We start from the raw sequence: 20,284 nt of genomic DNA, 5'->3' as shown, positions 1-20,284 counted from the left end.
CCCTTTAACCGCTTTAAGACCAGATTACTGGGACTCAGAGGGGGAACAGTCTTTTGATCATGACGTAGTCACAGACTGCAGGAATCAAAGGGTTAATACCAATTGTAACTGGAGCTACCTCCAATCCTGGCTGTAGAGCAAAAGGCTGCTGTTAGAGATGGATCACAGAAGTGCTCAGTGGGTGGTCCTCAAAGTGGCGCTGTACTTTCATTAAACTTTTGAAACGTTTTAAAAGGGACACATCGAAAGTTTAGATAAGTGGGGGTCTGAGCACTGAGACCCCCACCGATCTCTAGAACGAGGGGGCAAGAAGCACTTGCTTGGCACTCTCTTGCTGCATGAGACGGTCTCGCTTCCTGTCCTGCAGTGAGAACGTTCTCGTCCCTCGTTCTAGAGATCAGTGGGGGTCTCGGCCCCTAGAAGATATCACAAGTTTAATGAAAGTAGAGGCACTCCAAGGGGGGAACTCAACGGCAGATTTATACTATTCATTATTTTTTTTTTATTAGTTTAGCTTTTTTTATTTTTTTTGTAGTGTTATATCCATACTTTGGGGGTGGGGGCAGTGATGTCCATAGTCCATTGGTGAATATGATTGCATATCTGGTGGACTCCAGAACTGACGTGAACAGACGTAGCAGTCTGATCTATACTCTGATGTTTCGGTTTTGACCGGTCAGACATGAGATGGCGGCAAACTTTTCTCTAGTGTTTCGGTGGCATTACGGGACTCGACGTTGCGCATTTCAGACCCCGCCGTTGCAAGATTTAATACTAATACTCTCGGTTACGTGTCTCAGACCTGATAGTACTATGAGGATGGCAGTTAATGTGGAATTATTTATTTAGCGCACGGAGGTAATAAAGTGGCGCAGTGGGCACCTGTACTTTTAAGCAGCTTCTGCGGCAGTGCGGTACTAGGAGCCTGCCTCTCAATGCCCTTTCATATCTAGTTATGCACGCAGTTTATTTTCTGCCTTGACAACACTTGGCGTTCGGACACCGAGCTCCATACAGATCATTCATCATCTCCTCTCGCTCTTCATTTAATAGACGTTTTGTTGTACTGCTCCAGCGTTATTAGACTGGAGAGAAATCCTCGTCGTCTGGAAGAAGCTACCTGCATCTCAAATAGGTTCTGCCTGTTGTTTCTTGGCCGCCTGGCCTAATCTCCGCATTCCTCGCCTGATCCTGGGGTTGGGAATTATCAGTGGTAAATTTATCATTTTCCCTCTTCCGCCAGGCAGGTAATGATATGACCTTTCCTTCCATCCCTGCCGCTAATAGCTTGCTGGTGTCTAGTCTGCCCGCTCGTCATATTTCATCATTTGCCAGCTAGACTTTATGTTGAAGCTTCCCTCCCGGATATGGTTTATTGCAGTCGCCAGGGTGAGCAGCGATACTGAGGATCTAGCGTCTTCGTTTTGGGCTCGCTAGGACATATCGCAGATGTTACCATACATGATTGTGGCATCCAGTAATCCAGAAAGTCTCATTATTCATATTGCTCAGACCTACAGTAAAATGGGCAAGTAGCAAGCTGGCTAAAGGGGTACTGCCATGTCAGCCATTTCTGGCTCAGATAGTACTACTCATAGCCGGCGTTACGGGAATGGCCGCGTGGACTGAGCTACTCCCTTTTGCATAACTCCGGACGCTTCATTTGACGTGTATTCCACACTCATCCATTAATGGATTAGGAAACACTTCTGATAGTAGCAGAGTCTGTGTAAAGATGGCCGTAAACCTTAGGTGTCTGTGGGCCGAAAGCTCTCCACTCGAACCTCCCTCTCAGCCGAGTGTGCATGTGTTCTCAATAGGGAGAGGGGGAATAGTCAGCTGCCAGACACTTGTTTTAGTAGCTCATCTACCTTGAGAACATGCCCGACCCCGTCATACCCAAGATATCTGCTATTAAGGTATAGTTTAGGACACATTACATGGTTGGTTCGGTCTTCTGTACGTGACCACAGAAGTGATGGCCTTATGGACTGCAGGTTACCGGTAGCCAAACAAAGACCGTCACGGGACTGCGGTACCATCAGTTGCCATTTGCAAGGTGAGTATTCAACTATGTTATTTTTAACCCTGTGCAGCCATCACAGGTTTTCCAAAAGATCATGCAAACCCCCCTTTCATAGAAAAATGGTGGTGTGAAGCCTTGCGGGGGCGTTCCACAGGATATGATCATGCTGTCCTCTCGTCTGATTCACATTGAAGTCCAGTCACGTTGCCGCTCTGCAGTGAGTAATGCTGTGCTCCACACTGCAATGGTCTCCTCATTCCCTGTGGACCATGAGGATGAGAAACTTGCTACCAGAGCAGGAAGAGCTGATCTCTCACTGAAGAATTACTCACTTGTATGAAAAAAATCACAGGTTTAGGGAGAACGTCTGTTCAAGGATATAATTTAAGCATTTTGGAAATTATAAGGTTTTAAGGTTGGGCGTTGTTGGGAGGATGGAGAATGAATGAGGTTTGGACCCTCCCAAGAGGAAGAGAAGAACACTTGATATCATTTTTTTGAGACTTTTTGGAAATGAAAAGTTGACTGCTGATAGGGTGAGGTAGGGTACATTCAGGACCCCAGATCAAGAGCCGTGCCAAGTGCAACCATTTTTTGTTCGTAGAAGTTATTGGGCGGCCATTGATATCCGCAGCTGTCCATCAGATCTGCATTTTGTAAACGGAATGGTCCAAAGTGGAAAGAGGTCCAGATCATCTTCAACAGAATGGTGAACGATGCTTCATGTGGAACTGAGCATGCATCCGACATGATTTCACAGGTGGCTCAGATGCATGCTCTTCACGTTATAACCAAGGGTTGGAAATGCTGAAGAAGACATCAAAGACTAGTAGGAGCACCCTATTGTTACTTGGGACACATGGAGTGAGCTTTTTTATGAACCATTCTCTGTAAAATTATTTGCAAGTCTGGGATAATTTGCAAAAGCTGGACTGCGCTACTGAAGTCGTCCACCAACCTGAAAGTGTGGTCTCATTCAAAGTAATGCAAAACATGTCCTAAGGCCTGTTTAAAAGGTCAAACATTGACTTTGATAGAATAGCCACCTTACATGTGGTGGCATTAGATATTTGCATATCCTCTTCCCAGAATTCCAGAGGAGTGTTGCCTGCCCTATAAGACTCCTCAAGCAGAAAGGCTTTCTGACATCAGTAGTGCGAGCTCCATACATTATGCATGCAGACCTACTAGATATTCATGTTTCTCATTCCACGGATTCTTTCTGAAGCCACAGTTCCCTTTGGTCTGCCGAATTTCTGAAGGTCCTTTTCATCCAGTTACCACGAAGGGAATATGGATTTCTGTTCTTCTTGGCATTTGTTCATTAGAAGACCACATTTAAACTCTTTCAGGTCTGATGGTACCTCTGCCCTCACCCAATACCTCCGGACATATCATATCCACAACATGTGAGCACTGCAGACAATCACTGGCTTCAGCAGTTCACCGAAGTGGACAGGGATTGGCTGCAGTTGACACATGTTGTAGAAGTGACATCACTGCTGTAGCCGGGTAAACAGAGCCCTGCCTGGAGGACCAGCGCGACGGCACAGGATCTGTTAGGTAAGTAATGATCTATTCTTTACTGCATGTGGATCAAATGTGTTGTCCATTTTTAGTGGTCTTGATAAAGATGCTATCTTCTTTCACCAAGCACCCATTCTGATTTTTATTTATTTTTTCTAACAGAGAATCAGCTCATTGCTGGGAGGGCTGCAGCTGAAAGAAACCCCAAATGATCAGCAGCGGAAGTACAGGAGACTCCATATTTCTCCTGCAGTGGCCACTACAGGACAAATGTGGTATTACATGCCACTCATTCAACTGAATGGGCAACTGTGTAATACATGGCCATAATGAGTCCTCCAAATAGGGAGCTTCTCTTTCCAGTCGCTTTCAGTTATGGCTAAGAGGTGGGGGTCGTGGACTTCACTATTACATTTATTTTTCCTAATAGGGTATAGTGACAAGAGTTGACCTTATGGGCCAATGGCTTTAACACAAACTGCTAATTTAACACTGCAATGTGTATGACCAGCCTAAGTCAGGGAATTTGCAGAATTTCCATAAAATTATTGCTGAAAAGCTTTAAACAGAGAGAGAGAGAGAAAGTAATTAGCTGCAGCCACTCGCTGAAAGGACCTTGTGGGTTTGCTCCTTGGTCCGGAGGGCATGCATTTTCTCTTTGGAGGACAGAAGGAGAATCGCTCTTAAAATGCTCCGTGCATTGTCACCTTCAGCAGCCTTGTCATCTCCTTCCCGGCGCAGAGGCGTACAGTGCTTTATGACTTATGACGGGGTCCTTAGGCTGGAACACATCGTGTCCCTTGCAGTCATTGTTCCTCTACACATCCGTGACGGTGACACTTTAGAGCGGCTGGACGGGAGAGCCGAATCCCACATCTTCACATGAGCACCTTGTCATTCTCCATCTGAGTTCAGGGTCCCTCACTTCAGACTTTCAGGTGTCTTCTGGTAAATTGTATGTATTTATGTATTGTGCAGTCGTCGTCCCCCTAAATTGTCCCTAATTCTCTGTGCGAATCCACGTCAAAAATCCGTGATTCATCTACCCAGTCTGTAGGTGGCCTTAGTCATTTACATCTTTATATACTTATCGGTTCTTAAAGGGGTTTTCAAGTATTAAAGACATTAAAAAACCATCGCTGCTATAGTGCCATTGCTCTGGGATGTAGATTTTGCTGCAGTGATGACCTCACTTACATGCACGTGTCCACTGCAGCCAATCACTGGACTGTGTGGTCACAACTGAAGCCACTGGTCGGCTGCAGTCAGGGACGGACTGTCCATAGACCCTACAGGGAAACTTCCTGGTGAGCCGATACCCAGGAAAGGATCTGACGCCCCCCTTCCTCACTCATGAATTCAGCTGCATTGCCATCCTGAGGCAACTGCAGTTGGAGGACAGAACGTGGCAGCTGGTGCTGGCCACCACAGAAGGGCAGTTTTTGGGGGGGTATTTTGTGATGTACTGTGGTATTTGACTCTGCTGGGGTGGTATAATTTCCCCCGATCCTGCCTTTTGTCAATTTATGCCCCACTACGAAATAGGGCCACTTTTAGTTTTTTTCCAAGGCCACTTTAAGTTCCCAGTCCGCCCCTGGCTGCACTGGTCACGTGGGTGTACATCACTTTTAACTGACCTCGGGCATTGGTTCTGTACTGGGCCTGTGCACCAGTGTTGAGATGAACACGGTGAACCTCTTACAAGGTGTCTGACATTTGCAAGGCTCTGAAGACCTGTTGGTAAGATGTGATGTCACACACATTCACAGATAATACAACGTCAAGTCGGGGTGTTCTACTATAAAGGGCATTGGATGCCTGCAGTTGGCGCAATATGAGCTCTTCATGGCGGGTACTGGATGTATATGACGGTCTACTGAGCAAGCGTTAGTTACGCGCAGTCCGTATCTGGAAGGGGTTCTTCTGGGGTGATACAGTCTTGTCTTTAACCCTCTGATCGACAATCCTAAATGAAAGCCGACACATCCACTTAGGAGCCTCGGACATTACAAATAGGTCATAGCTGCGTGCGCTGATGTGGCTGGAAGTATGTCATAACTAATTACCTCTAGGAGGGCTCAGTCCACCCCCCATCACTAACCCCGACGAGCCGCACGGCTTCTGAACTGCAGCATTTCCACGGAGGCACAAAATAATTCATGGGCCTTCTTCAGGAGCCGGGCATGAATGGATGTCATATTGCTGCTAAATGGGGTCACCGCAAGTGGGTGTGAATGAATAGCCCCCCTGCTTTGTGCGTCTGTCAGTACAAGATGCCAGAGTCGCCGAGTCGGGCCCCTTTCATTAGATAAAAGTAGATTACTGCCGGGCCCCCGGGGGAGGTAAACACTCTCTTTGATTGGGTAGAGAGATAAATAATTCAGGCCTGAGTTTTAATCTCTGAAGAGGGTCTTTCAATAAAGCCGTGTGCATTTTGCATTGTCGCGCGCGCTTACACTTCATTTGCTTTCATGCTGTTTAATATTAATATGTGTTGACAGGAGTTTTCCATAACCTGATAATATCCAGGCCTGGGGCGCGTTGCATACATAAATGGGGTGTAAATGTGACAATGTACCGTGCGGACAGCCCTCCTTGAAAGATGTGGCTGTGTATGAAACGTGAATGTTTTCCCCTACGACAAAAAAAATAATCTAAGACTGTCTGTTTTTCTTAAAGGGGTCGTCTAGGATGGGAATATTGATGGCCTGTCCTCAAGATAGGTCATCTATATCAGATCAGTGGGGGGTCCGACCGGGGCCGGGTGTTCAAACGAGTGCCGCAGCCTATTTGTAGTTTACATTGGTCCGTCTAGATGCAAACCGTACTTGTAGTAGCCGTGGTGCGTGGTAAGGCGGCATGCAGTTAGACTAGCCGATTTAAACCGTTAAGTGGACGCAGCTCTTGCATGAGCGATGCGACGAGGGTGCCAAGAGTCAAACACCCACTGAAATGCCATAGGGGTGGTTACCCTGAGGGTTGGTGGCATGTATAGTGAATGCACTCACATCAGTCTGTCCCACTGATTTTCAGACATACTCTAGACCAGGGGTGGACAACCCGCGGTCCGGGTACTACTCTGGCCGTTGATGCCATTCTGTGCGTTCCCTAACCATCTGTTGACAGACATCTCTAGGACTTGTGACTGCTCACATGTATTTTTCATGTAATCTCCCATTAGATGGGATTCCTGATGTAACCAGACATGTATGGTATGTGTGATCCATGACCCATACACACAGTACTTCAGTTAATAATACCCCATTGATTTTTATTTTTGACCCTTGGGGTTGGTTCAGTCTGACAGTGTGGCTCCCAAACAGAAACGGTTGTGCACTACTTCTCTAGACAGTGGTCTCCAACCTGTGGCCCCACCAGCTGTTGTAAAAATACAACTCCCAACATTCCCTGGCAGCTATAGGCTGGGAGCTGTAGTATAGCACCAGCTGGAGAGCCAAAGCTTGGAAACCACTGCTTTAGGGCCTATTCTACTAGAGTTAACCAAGGGGAAACCCATGGAGAAGACCGTGCATTAACTGTAGAGGAGAGCATATTGGAAACAATGCTGTCAAGCAGAAGAACTGGAGTGAGACCAGCAGGCCCTTTGAGGGTCTTCAGTGGTTGGAGCAGGATTCCAGCTCCTTGAGCAGACTAGGGTTTGCACCACTAAGGGTACATCCACACGGTTATGTTTCCTGATGCAGTTTTGGAAGCCAAAACCAGACGTGAATTCAAAAGAGATGAGGTGGTACGCTTCTCTCCTTTTATCATCCGCTTCCAAAACTGTATGCCGAACGTTGAAACCTAAGGGTCCAGTCACACGTCCACAATTCTGTTCCGCTTTTTGTGGAACGGAATTGTGGACCCATTCATTTGTATGGGGCCGCACGATGTGCTGCCCAGGTTTGGAAATGCGGACCCGCACTTCCAGGTCCGCATTTCCGTTCCCGAAAAAAATAGAACATATCCTATTCTTGTCCGCAATTGCGGACAAGAATAGGCATATTCTATTATAGTGCCGGCGAAGTGCGGTCCGCAAAATGCGGAACGCACATTGCCAGTATCCGTTTTTTGCAAATCCGTGGATCCGCAATACACACACGGATGTGTGAATGGACCCTAAGTGTGTGAACGTACCCCGGCACATCCATTCAGTAGTTAGAAGAGTGCGCCTGCGCCGATTACGTCACACTACACCCGGAAGAGAAGACTGCCGGCATCAGCGATAATCGGCAGTCTTCTCTTCCGGGTGTAGTGTGACGTAATCGGCGCAGGCGCACTCTGGAAGGAGCTGGCAAGCGCGCGTCCTTCACTCAGTACAACTGCGCCGATCGAGGAACGTTACGGCGCAGGCGCAGAAATTCAGCAGCAGAGGGGGGCCAGCGGGAGGAGGAGAGCGCTCGCTGGCCCTGTCTATCAAGAGGAGATCGGGCGTGTCTAGAAGCGGCGGCTACCAGCAAGTACACGCCCAACTTGCTGGTAGTGAAGAAATTAGCATATGATAAAAGTATGATTTTTACAAGAAATAAGCCACAGACAAAGGTAGGACATGTATGATTGCACTCAGCTGACATTAGCAAATAGCGAATGTCGGCTAATGAAAACTGCACAATGGGGGGTGACTGATGCCATTATAGCCGACACATGCCACTTTGAAGCCTCTATTTAGCGTTTACGTTGGGAGCTTTTCCTGGCGTATACGTTAAACCGCCGTGTGAATGTAGCTGGAGCTGCACGCTCACCATGCAGAGACTGCGAATAAATCCTGGACGGCGCGGTGGGGCAAGTAGATGAGCCGTCCAACAAAGGAACTAGACTTCCCAGAGTCTGGCAGCTGCTCCTGTAAGGTGACACTACACGTATAGTTCTGGGAAGGTGGATGCATGTTCCAGAAATTCTGCGGGTTGGGATGTTGTGTGTTTTTTTCTTCTTCTCTTTAAACCACAGATAATCATCTTAAAGGGGCAGAGTCAAACCGTCCCCACGCACGTCGATTTCCTGGATGGAGGTTATTAGCTCATCGCACCCAACCCATCTAAGTGTGCGGCTGCAGACATGTCTGGCCAGGTCTCTAGATGTTATTCATAAGGAAGATTGTACGGAGGGGGGTGCGTTCTGCACAGCTGGCTCTTAAAGGGTTAGCGCTCCATGCTGCATCCCTCAGAGCAGAGTCTGGGATTACACCTCCCCCTCCCTTATTACAGCTGCTAATAAAACGTCCCTTTTGATGTAATGTGAGCAGCTGGTAGTATGGGCTGGCGGCCAGTGGCAATAAGGGTGGAGTTAGGCCTCTATATAATATATGGAGACTAATAATGCAGATGTGGGGCCCTGTACCAAAGCTTGGGGGTTGGGGTCACATTCATTATAGGGCCCGTTCCCGTAGGAGTCCTTGTCGTACCTGCTGCGGCACTCCAGCTGTTGTGAAACTACAATTCCCAGCATGCTCTATTTTTATTTCTATGTGAGCAGAGCAAGTATGCATGCTGGGAGTTGTAGTTTCAGAGGTTGCCCACTCCTGTAACACTATAGGACCCATAACTGAAAGTGTGTATAAGAATTATCAGAATGCATTCAAGCTGCACCAGTCATCTAGCTGAAGAGGACAAGAGGAGTATTGTGTATACAGTTGTTGGGTTTTTAGCCAGTAAGTTATTTCCAGCATTGTTGTCAGTATTGCTGATTGGCTGGAGGGAGGCTGCCCTCCTCACAATGCTCCTCCCAGTGTCCTTTTCAGCCGGATGCCAGGTGTACCATACATCTTTGAGCACACGTTGGCACTAGCTGTGTGCCCGTCTAGCTTCTGTACCACACAGTATAAGGGCTCATGCACATGACCGTATGTATTTTGCAGTCCGCAAAAAATACACATGACGTCCATGTGACATCCGTATAGCATTTTTATTTATTTTTTGCGTATCCATTGTAACTATGCCTATCCTTGTCCGCCAAACGGACAGGTATAGGACATGTTCTATCTTTTCTGTGCAATGGCCACGCGGACATACTGAAACTGAGTGCACACAGAGTAATTTCTGGGGGGGGGGGGGGGGGGGGGGTTTCCGGACGCTTTGAAGTGAATCCTCATACAGGCTGCAAAAAAACAAGACCCGTGCACACAAACTTATATTTTTCTCCCCTCGTGCCTGTTCTAAGGGTGTAATTGCCCAAGGCAAAAATTCCTCAGATTTTCCATTGGGGATTTGCCGTGATGGTCCAGTGAGCCCTGCTGCCTCCATATAGCTTACCGAGCACAGCGCCGTACGTTGTATAGTGTCTGTACTTGGGATTGCAGCCATGCCCATTCCCTTGAATCGGACTGAGCTATGGCTAGGTCTTGTGAGCGATGAACATGCCGTCACCGGCCTAGAAAGAGGCTGCATCGCTCCCTGGAGCGCCGTCTCCTCCTACAGCTGATGACCCATCCTGAGAATACGCCCTCAAAATCCTGGACAACCCCTTTAACTCCACAGCAGGTTACTCCAGATTTCACGCTCAATGCATAGTGAGTTCAGTGGCAAATCCATATCGGGCGGACTTTGCTCCAGATTTTTTATTTATTTATCGTTTCCCCCACTGAATGTTGAGGGTGTCCTTACAGGTACAACCTCACGCGGCGTTCATTCTATGCAGAAAATCTTCAGAGTTTTACGGTACCAGCAAAGTGGATCGGCTTTCAGAAATCTCACCCGGCAGACTCATACTGCGGGTTATCAGTTTGCAGCATGTTCATCTTTGCAGCTTTCGTCATCTGCAATACAAAAGTTGAGAGCGCCAGAAGACCCGCTAAAACTGGACCGGTTCAGGTGGATTTCGCAGAAACCCGCTGCTGAATTTTCGTAAAAATGAAAGAAGTTCTCCAGGATTAGAAAAACGTGGCACATTGAAGGAGCTGTAATACCACACTCAACCTGTCGACAAGTTTGGCGCTGTTTCTGGACAGATTAGATTAGAGTGAGCCACCATTGGGGGGAAGGGGGGTTGTCTCTGATTTTCTGGCCTTCTTCATGATTGATGACTCCTGTAAAGCGCGGTCTGCATTATACTAGGTTTCCATAGTAACCGTTGCTTTACTCAATGAATGTGGGCGTTGCGGTATTAAAAAAAAAACAAAAAAACAACAAGATAGTACCTGTTCCAGTGTTTTCTGCCTGTATAGCCGCCTACGTGATCACTCCAGTTAGTTATGTCACCGGATGTTTTCTCTTGGTTTTTTTACACTCTGGTACGAGACGAACAAAGATTAAAAAAAAAAAAATATCTGTTTTTAAAAAAAAAAAGTCTGTCAATATAGCTCTGATCACAGCTGCCGTAGGGGTTGTCACCTGGTCATTTATGGCGAGATGCTTCAGGAATACGACGCAGGAAAAATAAAATATGTATTTTTTTTATTTTGCAGTTTTAGGTTTGTTTTTTTTTGAGGTTTTTTTAAACCCTAAAATAAGGGCTCGTTTACACGAACGTGTGAAGCTCGTTCTGTGGACTGCAAAATGCGGTCCGGAATGCCCGGGCACCGTCCGTGGGGCAGGCGCATGGGGATTGCAGACCTATTCACTTAAATGGGTCCGCGTTCCTCCTGTTCCGCAAAAAGATAGAGCAAGTTCTTTTTTGCGGTGCGGAAGCACGGAATGGAACCCCAGAAAGCACTGCGTAGTGTTCCGTTCCGGATTTGCGGACCCATTGAAATGAATGGGTCCGCATCCGTGATGCGGAGAGGCCACGGAACGGTGCCCGTGTATTGCGAACGGGCATCACACGTTCGTGTGAACCGGCCCTAATTTGTAGTTTTTTTTACAATTTTATTGGGCAATGACTCAGGAAGGGGTGTTTACCATGTTCTTCATTTGATACGGAGACCTGGAGTCCACAGGTCACCGTCACACCTTCGGCGGAGGCTTAGTCACCAACCAGTGTCGTAGATATGAGGCACCTTTTGGACGTTGCCCGTTTTCGATGTAGGGTAAATATGGGAGAATCTAAACCGCCCGCTACCTGTGCTGATAGGTGATAGCTGCATAGACGGGAGGGAGCTGTCGTAGGCGGTCTTCCCTTGAGCCTCAGTGGTGTTTGTGTCTGTATCACGGCATACCTTTATTATGAGGCATTGTGTATGTTACATATTTGTGTTGCTGTGTGTCATGATGACATAACATGTGTTTTGGTCTTTTGCTATGGTCCTATCCGCCTGAGTATCTGTGTGCCGCGTGCCAGGAAGTCACCGTGAAAGCCTTCCAGTCTGTTTACATGCTCCTGGCAGCTGCGGCCGTTCCCTGCCGTCCACCTGCTCTTCTCCTGCTTTTTCTGCCAGTAGCAGATTGCTCTGCTCTTCACAGTTTCCATGTAAATACGTTCTCATTAGATGAAGCATGTGAGAAAAAGTACAGAAAATTAGGTCACCGAGATATTCCTTTTAATGTGCCGGCAAAGCGAGCCGAGCGAAAACGGTCATTACTGTATCCAGACCTGCCAATTTTGTTGCCCTTTTTGTTGTTGCTCCTATTGAAGGTTCGACCGCAGTTGGCAAAAATTCCTATGACTATATTTTTGCCAAGCCTGGACGGAGGGAAATCTTCTAGATCAGGGATCCCCCAACCTGCGGCCCTCCAGCTGTTGCAAAACTACAACCCCCAGCATTCCCTAATAGCTGTAGGCCGTCCAGGCATGATGGAAGTTGTACTTTTGCAACAGCTGAAGTGCCGAAGGTTGGGCATCCCTGATCTAGATCGTCGCGAATGATAAGACCTGTGTGTCAATACGTGGAGTTTCTTGCCCTCCGCAACTGCGGTGTCGTTTCTCATAAATGCTCCTAGATTTGCGTCAGTGTTTTTTTTTTTTTTTAACCTTGTTACCCCATTAAAAACACAGTATAGAAAGTGTATCGTCTCTTGCCACATGGCGTGAATGCGGACCAAAAGCCTACCCTCCGCTGACCAGGAGCAATAACTCCGAATCCATCTACAGATGGGTGTTTGTGGTTTGGGCTGAGTCATATTTTAGGCTTTTACTCACAAATTAAAGATATCTTGCGGGAGTAGAATAATGATAACTTATCCCCAGGATGGGTCCTCAATGTCAGATGGGTGGGGGTCCGACACCTAGTACCACCGCGTTTTAAAGAGGCTGTGGTGCTCTGGTGAGCTCTGTAACCTACTTGCAGCGATCCAAGCTCGGCGCCGTACATGACATAGTGGCTGTGCTTGGTATTGCAGCTCAGGACCACTCACTTGAATGTGACTAAGCTTCGCCCAGGTCATGTGACTGATTAACGTGATGTTACTGGCCATAGGAAGAGGCTGCGGCGCACGCTGGAGCGCCACAGCCTCTGCAAACAGCTCATATGCAGAGGTGTCGATAGTCGGACCCCCACCAATCAGAGTATAGGTCATTAATATTGTACTCCTGGAGAATCTCTCTAATGGCCCATAGGTGGCACTAGAGAGCTGGATCTCTTCTGGCGGTGAGCTATTTTGCCTACTATTTTTATTTTTTTCCCAGGGAGCATTGATTTTCGTAATGAGATTTATTTTTTTACCTTCCAGGAGATCTCTGCATTAGGGTGCATTCACACAACCGTATGTATTTTGCGGATCCGCAAAACGGACAAGAACAGGACATGTTCTATCTTTTTTACGGGACTGCAGAACAGACATACAGGTGTGCTGTCTGCATTTTTTACGGACCCTTTGAAATGAATGGTTCCACATCCTATCCACATAAAATGCGCATCGGATGCGGACAAAAAATCTGGTCATGTGAATTCACACTACTTCCACACCCTCGTTTGGTGCAGATTCGTCATGGATCTGCACAAACGCTTCCGTTCAGATGATACAACAGTCTGCATCCGTTCAGAACGGGTCCATTTTTATTATCTTTAACACAGCCAAGACGGATCCGTCTTGAACACAATTGAAAGTCAATGGAGGTTGGATCCGTTTTCTATCGTCAGTGAAAACGGATCCGTCCCCATTGAATTACATTGCGTGCCAGGACGGATCCGATTCTCAGTTTCGTCAGACGGACACCAAAACGCTGCAAGCAAAGCGGAATGGAGACTGAACGGAGGCAAACTGGTGCATTCTGAGCGGATCCTTTTCCATTCAGGACGCATTAGGGCAAAACTGATCCGTTTTGGACCGCTGCTGAGAGCCCTGAACGAATCTCACAAACGGAAACCAAAACGCCAGTGTGAAAGTAGCCTAATAAAACCACATTGACCAGATCGAGGAAAATTCAGGAACCATTGACGCAACACACGATTTGTGATGATGCCCCGATTATGGAATTTTGTTTTAATAAATGTGTGATATTTAGGCTACGAGGGGCAGATGATGGATCGGTGTTTGCGTCTTCACTCCTCCAGACGAGCTATTGACTTCCCAGCTTTCACACTTGTGCGGAGATCGATCTTTTAAGCTCTCGAACACTGAGAAGTACACTGGGTGTAAGTAATAGTCCATTACATAACTATAGCATGAGGTGCAAATTAACGCAGTGTCCTGAAGAGCTTGCAATCAAGTAGAAGAGGGGAGAGAAGGCGGCAGGTGCAGGTTTTTTTTTTTTTCTGGCAGATGACCCATACTATGGATTCCGCTTGTTTTATCCTCAGTTTTTATTTAGCTGGTTAGACCACTGATGACGAAGTAGCCAACTTACAGAGCTTTCATACTCAGTCACTCACAAACATCTAAAAAGTCAAAATTGGGACATTTAAAGGGCATCTGTCAGCAGTTTTGTACCTATAACACTGGCTGACCCGTTACAAGTGCACTTGGCAGCTGAAGACATCTGTGTTGGTCCCATGTACATATGTGCCCGCGTTGCTGAGAAAAATGATGTTTTAATATATGCAAATGAGCGTCTAGGAGCAACGGGGGCGTTGCCGTTACACATAAAGGCTCTGCTCTCTCTGCAACTGACACACCCTCTGCACTTTGATTGACAGGGCCAGGCAGTGAAAACATCATCAAAGCTGGTCCTGTCAAAGTGCAGAGGACACGGCAGTTGCAGAGAGAGCAGAGCCTCTAGGTGTAATGGCAACGCCCCCGTTGCTCCTAGAGGCTAATTTGCATATATTAAAACTTCATTTTTCTCTGCTATGCGAGCACATATGAACATGAGACAGTCGGCCTCCATGTTATCACGTTATGAAGCCCTAGGCCCTCAGTGTGCAAATGCTGTATAAACAGACTAAAAAGGTGCACTGTTTTTTCAGGTGCCGTACACCTTAGGGCTCATGCACATGACCGTATGTATTTTGCGGTCCACAAAACACGGATCCTAAAACAATACAGATGACGTCCGTGTCTTGGCCAGAATAGAATAGGACATGTTCAGTTTTTTTGCGGAACGGACAGGCCGACATACGGAAACGGAATGCACACGTAGTAACTTTTTATTTTTTTTGTACACCCTTTGAAATTAATGGTTCCGCATACGGTCCGCAAAAAAAGTGGAACGGATAAGGAAAGGAAATACGTTTGTGTGCATGAGCCCTTACTGTGTGCACGCCGCTTGTACAGCAAGTCTCCATGCTTCACTGTTGTGACAACATAGGCAACTAGTGTGCCGCCATATGGTGAAACATGCAGACGCGGTGTATGAAATGAAGTGTACAGTATAGGCCCATAGGTATATCTGAAGGGGGCATTTACCTTTCCCGTGTTTTCTGGTGTCAAAAAGTGGCACATTCTGGAAGGACAAGGCCTGCTGTAGAAATGTGCATCAAATATTAGGAAATACGCGCCTCTGGATAATTGCGGCGCTTCTCACAGCAGTTGGACACGGATTAAGACAAACGTGCAAAACTACGGTTTTAATGTCCCCCATTATCTCCAAAACCCAACCCGGCAAGCTGGTGTCTCCATGTCTCTCGAAATAGGGATGCCCTCTTAATGAGGCTGTACCAGTCCTGAGAAGAATATCATGGCTCCTAGTGACTCCGCGATAATGAACCTTTGAATGTCGGTAAAGAAAGTTGGCCTGTGGCGGTATCGCACTTCTGTCACAGACCTTCAGAGCTGCGCTCTTCTCTACGCCAGTTTTGCTGATCTTCCTTGCTTGGCAGGGGCACAGTGCCTGTTACTATCTCATCATCGCGTCATCCCCTCCCCCACCCGACAGTCCATAATTGTCTTTTTAGGTTAATTAGACAGTGAATTGGCCCTCAGCTTCCCTGGCGACAAACTCCGAGCTGCGAGAACTGGAGGCCCCAAAATAGTTTCCGATGTCAAAGGCACCGATGTGTGTGCAGAAATTTGATGACCGTTGTCATAGTGGTGTTTTTAGAAGTTTAACGCTTGTTCTCAGAAAACCTTGAACCTACAGATGTAGCAGAGCTGAATTAGTTGTTTCTCATTTGCCATGGTTTATTTTTTTGCATCATTTTGTGCATGGTTTTATTTTGTGCATCTGTAAAGATTGGTGCAGACATGAGTTTGTCTGTGATCTATATGGAGAGCTGCCTGTCCATCAACATCTCCCGTCAGTGGAAACGAGAGATCAGACATGTTGGCTCTCAATCCTTCTGACCTTACAGATATAAAATGCAGCCACTTAGCTCCCTGCCTCATTTTCTGTGATGGGGATCTGAGGCGGACACTGACGTGACGTATGAAGTACCATGGATTCACATATGTATCAGCCCCCATTGGATCCATCAGGATTTGTTGGGATCTAGTTAAAAAACGATCCTATAACGGTCATGGCTCCTTTAAAGGGGATCTACCATGCTAAATTATTAACAGCATTGGGTAAGCATCTGGGGAGAACACAACATACATACCTTATTGTGGGGCTTTAATTATAAGGAGTGTTGAGAATATAAAAATTTCTTCTGCCAAATTGTGCTCCTTCAAGTGCCCAAGATGCGGAGCCTCGCTGTGAGCTGCTTTCTGCACAGCCCCTCCCCTCTGCTCTGATTGACAGCTGTAGTGGTCTTCTGGTTGGATGCTACAGCCTAGACTAAGAGCAGAGGGGATGGGCTATGAAGAAGCTCAATGCAGAGAACACTCCACAGTGAGGCTCCGCCTCCTGGGCACTTGTAGGAGCAGAATCTGGCAGAATAAAATTTCATATTAACACTACTCCTGATAATAAAAGCTCTATAAAACTTAAGCTTCTCCTGCTTTCCCCAGCCCCTGCCTAGTGCTATCAGCAGTTTAGCATGGTCAAAACTGCTAACAGACTCCCCTTAAAGGGCACCTGTCGCGAGGACTGACCCTTTTAAACCAGACATACTGGTGGAGATAATCCTGCTGATTAAAAAGATACCTGTCTTGTGAAAATCAGCAGGATTGACCTTACCCACCAGTTTACCTGGTTTAATAGGGTTAATCCTACTGACAAGTGACCTTTAAGAGCAGGAGACAGTCTTAGGCCTGCATAACCATATCCGTTTTGCAGTCCTCATGCGAACGTTCACATTTATTGCGGCCCCGTAGAAATGAATGGGTCTGCATTTAATCCGCAAAAATACAGAATCGAATGCGGAACGACAACACGGTCGTGGTCATGAGGCCTTAGGCAACGATGTTCAGGTGTCAGCTGGCCATAGAGGAGCAATATTTCAAATAAATAATACCGGTAAATAATAATAATGTACCAATATAAGGCTACTTTCACACTAGCGTTCGGGGCTCCGCTTGATAGCTCCGTTTGAAGGGGCTCACAAGCGGCCCCGAACGCATCCGTACTGCCCCAATGCATTCTGAGTGGACGCGGATCCGCTCATAATGCATCAGTCTGGCAGCGTTCAGCCTCCGCTCCGCTCAGCAGGCGGACACCCGAACGCTGATAACATTGTGAAGCTGGGCCTTTCATTCACATTTACCGTAGAGAAGCTTGCAGAATTATGATTGCAGCTCTGACCTCTAATGTAGAGCGGCATTTTGCACAGGCAGTGTTCTATACATGCGGGAGTCGGTGTGAATGCAGGTCATGTAGATGGAAGAATTATGGATGTGAACTCGCCATTTCCATTGTTAATATGACGACATGGTTTCAGTCATTAATTAACAATTTTTTATTTATTTTTTCTTCACAGGAAACGAGTGCTTTCATCCTTCTGAAGAACCTGTGACGTGCCTGCCCCATTTTAAGTGCCCCCATTGAAGAGAAGTAAGATGACGTGCAGGTAGGCGGCTCACATACCCGAGGTCAACATTTGGAGTCTGGTAACTACTTACTGTATCCGTCCCCCAGAAGTTGCCCATACACCTTGTCAGCCGTGCGGCTATCTCCCCCCGATTCCCCCCGTACACATGCATGCTCCGATTGGCCGAGTATGTATGCGTTTTCTGTGGTGAGAAAGGATAAAGCTGCCGCCGGACACCTAGCAGCGACTGATCTCCCTGGATTCAACATGCCTGATCCTTCTCCCGCCGGACATTATCTTTGGGGGACAGTTGGGAGCTCCCCTTACACATGGATTGTCGGTCGACCCCTCTGAAATGGAGAGTTTGGCCTCCTGCACACAAACGTGTTTTTTTTTTTTTTTTTTTTTCGTTTGTGTTCCGTATACGGACTGTATACAGAACCATTCACTTCAATTAATCCGCAAAAAAAACGGAAGGTACTCCGTATGCCTTCCATTTGCATCCTGTTCAAAGATAGAAATTGTCCTATTATTGGCCGCAAATCACGTTCCGTGGCTCCATTCAAGTCAATGGGTCCGCAAAAAAAAAAAAAAGCTGACTGCATACGTATGTCTTCCGTATCCATTCCGTTTTTGCGGAACCATCTACTGAAAATGTTATGCCCAGCCCAATTTTTTTATGTACTTACTGTTTAAACTTTATTGTATGCTTCCATTTCCGTTTGCGATCCCCAAAAAACAGATCCCAAACTGAAAAACGGAACAGAAACACTACTGAAACTGAAAAACGGATCCGTTTAAAACCATGCGGTCGTGTGCAAGAGGCCTTTGACTGATGATAATGTGTAAGACTCCCCACCCCCACACCAATGAGGAATCAAGATTGGCATGTTAGGTTCCTGATCCTTTGTTTCGCTCGGAGTTGAGCTGCCAGAGGAGTGTGACCGTGGCTTGTCCCCCTCTCCCATTTAACGTGACCGTGCATGCTTATCTGATCTGAGCATGCATGTTTACCAGCAAGCTTGCTATATTTTTTTTAACATATCTCTGTTTCAGAGGTTTTTTTGGAGACCAAGTAATAGTTGTTCAAGGGGTTGTCCAGCCATTACTACCACATGATAGGTCATCACTAGCTGATTATTTTATGCACTTATATAGCGCTACTATATTCTGCAGCACATTACAGACATTTGCTACCAACTGTCCCCAATGGGGCTCACAATCTAAGGTCCCTATCAGTGTGTCTTTGGAGTGTGGGAGGAAAACCACGCAAACACGGGGAGAACATACAAACTCCATGCAGATGTTGCCCTTGGTCGGATTCAAACCTAGGACCCCAGCGCTGCGAGGCAACAGTGCTAACCACTGAGCCGCCGTGCTGCCCGTTGGTGGGGGTCTGACACCCCACATCCCTCTGATCAGCTGTACTGGTGCAGCTCCATCCACCTTGTAGTGGAGGGCGCTGGTTACCACAGTGAGTGCTGCTCCCAATGCTGACAAACGGCAAAGGCACTGCACCCGAAAAGCTGATGGGCGCGGGGGTCGGGGGTATGGGATGTTGTACCCCCATATATCAGCCAGTGATGAGGATAGGCCATCACTTACTAAAAGGCTGGCCAGCCCCCTTAAAAGGGTTGTCTCAGACTGTGGCATATGGCTAGGATCTCTAGAACGGAGCCCCCAAAGGGAATGAGCGTGCACAGCACATGCGCGGCCACTCTCCATTCATTTCTACGGGAGTTCCAAAATTAGCCGAGCGCTGGCTTGAGTATTTTTCACTGTCCCATGGAAGTGAATAGAGCGGTGGCTGCACTTGTGCGGTGCAATCTCCTTTAGTTTCTATGGGACTTCCGAAAATAGCCGAGCGCGCTTTGACTTGATAGGGGCTGATGTCCAAAGAGGCCATGTGACCGATGTACGGTGACGTCTAACAGATGATCGTCAGGGGTTCCAGGGTCGGACCCCCGGCTGATCTGATATTGATGACCCATCCTGAGGATAGGTCGTCACTGTCTTTTCCTGGATAACCCCTTTAAGGCTGGGGTTGTAAAGGATACGTTAAACTGATGCTATACAGTGGCATCAGTCACCATAGGGTTCCATTGTTAAAAAAACGTATTTGTTAATGTATACGTTTTTTGCTGGACTCTATGGGATGGCAAAGCGTGGTGTGCTACACGTCTGGATCCTCTCCCCCCAACGTATACGTTAAACGCAGAGCAAAAACGTGATGTGAACCAACCCTCTGTAAATCCATCTATGGCGTTTGCCATGTGGTGGGCTTCATCCCACTGGAGCGCAGTGTAGACAAGTGAAGTTATTGCTCAGTATTTTATTCCTTATTAATAGGAAGAGGTACCACTTTAATCTACCGCTATATAGGTGCCCGTGTAATCAAAAGACCCCACACTGACCTTCAGTGTAGTAAAGGGTCATCCTCATTTCTATGGGCTCGTGCACAAGAACGTATTTTTTGTTTGTGTCTGTTCCGTTTTCTCTGCGGCTCGTATGCGGAACTATTCTTTTCCACGCTCCATGTCACGGTCATTGGTCTCATGGCCTATTTGCAGCTCGGTTCTATTTAAGTGAATGGGCCTGGAGTGCAGTACCAAGCACAGCCACTATACAATGTACAG

The 20,284-nt window shown here is 47.0% G+C and overlaps 1 protein-coding gene across 5 annotated transcripts in view; it reads left to right on the top strand.

Moving 5' to 3' along the window:
* The window catches only part of SIPA1L3 (signal induced proliferation associated 1 like 3), a 128,207-nt gene that overhangs the window by 54,395 nt on the left and 53,528 nt on the right, over nucleotides 1–20,284 (top strand). For 4 of the 5 annotated variants that reach the window (XM_040406136.1, XM_040406132.1, XM_040406133.1 and 1 more), the window contains exon 3: nucleotides 17,598–17,687. The gene's annotated coding sequence lies outside the window, so the exon portion shown is untranslated. Of the gene's footprint in view, nucleotides 1–11,510; nucleotides 11,558–17,597; nucleotides 17,688–20,284 lie in introns of those variants that run through there. The other variant, XM_040406134.1, reaches the window with a different exon arrangement.

Source organism: Bufo bufo, chromosome 8 (genome assembly GCF_905171765.1).
Source record: "Bufo bufo chromosome 8, aBufBuf1.1, whole genome shotgun sequence".
Classification (NCBI taxonomy): domain Eukaryota; kingdom Metazoa; phylum Chordata; class Amphibia; order Anura; family Bufonidae; genus Bufo; species Bufo bufo.
The sequence above is the reverse complement of the archived record's forward strand: the minus strand, read 5'-3'. Positions and strand labels throughout refer to the sequence as shown.